Consider the following 4,265-nt stretch of genomic DNA (forward strand, 5'->3'; position numbering starts at 1 on the left):
GTTTTCAAATCTCTGTGGTCTTTCTTTGCACTCCTAGGCTTTAAACAGTATATGTCACTTCTTTCTTCATCTTCTCCATGTAGCTCTTGAAAAGGAGTATTTTCGGTATCTTCTTCTTCTTCTACTGCAATTTCTTGATGTGCCCTCCTGTGGTACGTTTGGAGATCAAGTTCCATTGACTGATCAGTAAAAACCACATCTCTTAATACAACAATTGTTCTTTCATTTGGATCCCAAAGGCGATAACCATTTGTTGCATAACCCATGAAAATATACCTTTTACTTCTACTGTCTAACTTTTTTAGATGTCCAAGAGTCTTGGCATAGCCGACACAGCCAAAAATCTGGAGGTTAGACAAGTCGGGTCTTTTGTTAAACCATTTTTCCGCAGGAGTGGTTTGAACTGCTGTCGTAGGACTTCTATTCAATAAATAGGCTGAGGTATACACAGCTTCTCCCCACATTTCCTTTCCCAGTTTGGAGTCAAATATTAATGCTCTCGCTTTTTCCATCAAAGTACGATTGAATCTCTCAGCAGTCCCATTTAATTGAGGAGAATAGGGGATTGTAAAGTCTAACACTATTCCCTTCACTCTACACCACTATTTCAAGGCAAGATTTTGGTATTCCCACCGTTATCACACCTAATTTTGGAAATTTTGTGGTTAAAATGGGTTTCTACTTCATTTACATACTGTTTCAAATACATTGATACTTCACTCTTATGAGTTATAAGATACACCACACAGAAATGTGTATAATCGTCTACAAATGTTACAAAATACCTTTTTCCATCATGTGTTGGAGGATCTATAGGTCCACAGACATCTGAATGTATCAATTGTAACGGTCTATCAGCTCTTACCCTGTGTTTTACAAAAGGTTGTCTTACCTGTTTTGCTTGCATACATACAGGGTGTATCCTGAAAGTAGTAGGACTGAGTCGAGAACAAAAAATGTATTTCTCATATAGGTACATCGCTTCAAAAATCTTCAAAGTTATCGACATAACGCTGGCTTGGGCATCGACACAACGCTGCCAGCGAGTTTTCCACGCAGCATACGCTTCCTGGAAGGCTGACTCCGGGATGTCCTTTACAGCGCGCGTCACGGCCTTTTGAAGAGCTTCCACCGACCCGTGGTGACGCCCTTTCAGAGGGGTCTTGAGCTTGGGAAAGAGAAAGAAGTCCGGGGGGGCGATATCCGGGCTTTAGGGTGGGTTTCCACGCCGTGTTTCGCCAGTTAGTCAACGGCAATGAACGCGGTGTGGGCCGGCGCAATGTCATGATGAAGGATCCACGAAACGGCGATGGCTGGTCGGACGCGGAAGATGCGTTTTCGCAGTCTTTCCAGTACTTGCACGTAAAAAGCTGCATTAACGGTTTGCCCTGGTGGCATAAACTCACTGTGGATGACACCTTTCCAATCAAAGAAGCACATGAGCATGGATTTTTGCTTCGATTTGGACATGCGAGCTTTTTTGGGTTTCGGCGATGTCGCTGTGTGCCATTCTGCACTTTGCCGCTTCGTTTCTGGGTCGTATTCAAACGTTGAGCGGTTGTTCTGCTCATGGCACTATCCCCGTAAGCTGCCTTGATGAGTTCATGGGTCTCCCTGCCGCTTTTCTCGAGTTTAACGCAGAATTTCACTGCGTAACGCTGCTCCACTAAACGTTCCATGACGCACCGTGACGAGGTCACTTGACAGAGGTCTGGAAGAAATACGATTCACACTCCGCAAGAGCTCAGAGCCGACTGCCGCGTGTTCGCAGCGCTTTGTTAGAGTCCCTTCCACCACCTACAACCCAGAAAACTCCCGTCCGACCGTCCGCGTGTGTGCGAAAAAATCAGTCCTACTACTTTCAGGACACACCCTGTACGGAACAAACAATATTATTTTCTGAACTGACAAGAGTTTTCGAAATTCCATCACACAAATGAGGTATTTTCATCAAATTTTTGAAGCTTATATGCCCTAATTTTCTATGCCATTCTATGATTGGATTATTGCATTGTATTGCTAAGGCTTCAATCTGAGACTTCAATTTTATAACATACAATCCATTGTCATTTTTATTACCCTCAAGTACCAATGAATCGTTCTTAAAGACTTCAACTCTTTCCTTGGTAAATACCACAACACCATCATTTTCAGTAATTGCACTCACTGACAGAAGATTTCTAGAAAGATCCGGCACATAGTAAACTTTATGTAAATCACATTTATCACCAATAAATGTTCCAACTATTTCTGAATTCATACTTTGGTTTTTCTTTGCTACCTTAATGTTTTCTGTACATGATTCTGCATTGGTTAACAGTTCTTTTTCAATCACCATGTGACTTGAGGAGCCACTGTCAACTACAAAATCAAAATCGGTATTCAAGTTAGCTTTAACATTCATTTCTGTTTGAAAACACAATTTATTATCACTTTTAAATTTGTTCTTATTGTCCCTGTTAAAACAGTCCACTGATTTATGATTCGTTTTGCCACAAAAAGAACAACGTTTATTTCTAAAGTAGCAGTCTTTTTCACCATGGTTATTTTTCTTACAAATACCACATCTTCTAGTTAGTGGACAATTTTTCTTAATGTGTCCTTTTTCGTTACACTGGCAGCACTTAGGAGAGTACTTACTCAGGTTACCTTTTATTTCAGCTTTAAAGGATACGTTTGCATCTTTAGACTCCAAGTTGAGCTTGTTCTCTTCAAGTTGCAGCCTCGCGCACAAGTTCTGTAACGTCTGGTCGGCGCCACTCGTTGAATCCCAGGCACTGCCGAAGTGTTTGTACTCTTCAGGCAGGATCGTCATAATCTTCGTGATGATCATGGTGTCGTCTATGGGTTGATCCATGCGGTTCAACTTGGATGCGATGTTCTGCAGATGGCTTATGTTGGTCATCATGTCTTTCGTTTTGTCGTAGCGAAAGTTGTAAAACTCTTGAAGAAGGAGACACTTTTGTTGCCCGGTTTCCCTCTGGTAGATCCTTTTTAGAGTGTCAAACATTTCTTTCGAAGACGTACACGTTAGGATGTGTGACACTACTTGTCTATCTATCGTGGATACGATATAGTGTTGTGCCAACGCGTCTTTGGTTTTCCATTTCTTAATTTTAATTGCATCAGAACCCTGATCACTTGACGTTTCACTACCATCAACTATATCCATTAAATCTTTCGCACTAAACAGAATTTTGAGCTGGAAAGTCCACATAGGATACGAGTCGGCCGCTTTCAATGTCTGCACATGTGCGGTATCTTCCGATGTTGGGAGCGACATTTTTCAGTTGAACTGTATAACGATGACTTTTAATTTTCTAAATGTTATAGAAATATTATCTCCTTATTTTTTTACACACGTCCTTGGGCCAATGACCTGAAGAGGTCCATGGTATCAGTTTTACAAGTTTTTATTAACTTAACATCACACCGCCATGACAGTTCACTTACATCTGGTCAGCACAACAAAAAAAATGAAAAGCGCTTGTCGCTAACATCAATTTTCCAATAACTTAAGTGTGATCAATCCTCCCAGATAAAATCGTAAAGGAGGTGATTCCATGGCCATGAATTATATTTTTCCTTAGAGGAAAAGATGCCCTTCAATTAAATCAATAGCACTGTTAAAATCATATTTAAGTATGAATCAAATTCGATATTTAAATGAAACAATTAGCCGACTGCTCTTTTCTAATAATAAATTTACATGGGTCTAATCATATCACAGCTGGAAATTGGCAATTTTCCTAACACATATATTGGACTATGGGTATATCGGCCTTTAAATATTGGATTTAACGTTTAATTACTTATTTCCTTGATGTTCAGACATTTATACTAGTCCGCTAATGTATCTTGAACCCCTTACTTTCGAGTCAACCTTCATAAATTAATATGCTGTATTGTCTTCAATTTAAATAAAGGTCGGGAAATTAAGCACAGTCATCCCTCATTTCAGTATATAGACCTAATTTTACCTTCATCAAAAATTCACAAACAAGAGCTATTACTTTTTACGCACTTAAGTTGATACCAAGTTCATCATTTTATGTTGTCTAACGCTACAAGGGAACCAGCGAACTATGAACATCACTAGAAAAAGAAGGGCCTGGTGGATGGGTCGTGTCATAAGGCAGTTTAGTTACGCGATAAATATAATGGAATGAAGGTAATTGAATGCTAAGTCATCCGATAAATACCAAGAAATTAGATCTTTTGGTATATGAAGGATGACACCAGAAAGGATATAGGTAACAAATTAA

This window comes from Ischnura elegans, chromosome 2 (assembly GCF_921293095.1).
Source record: "Ischnura elegans chromosome 2, ioIscEleg1.1, whole genome shotgun sequence".
Classification (NCBI taxonomy): Eukaryota; Metazoa; Arthropoda; class Insecta; order Odonata; family Coenagrionidae; genus Ischnura; species Ischnura elegans.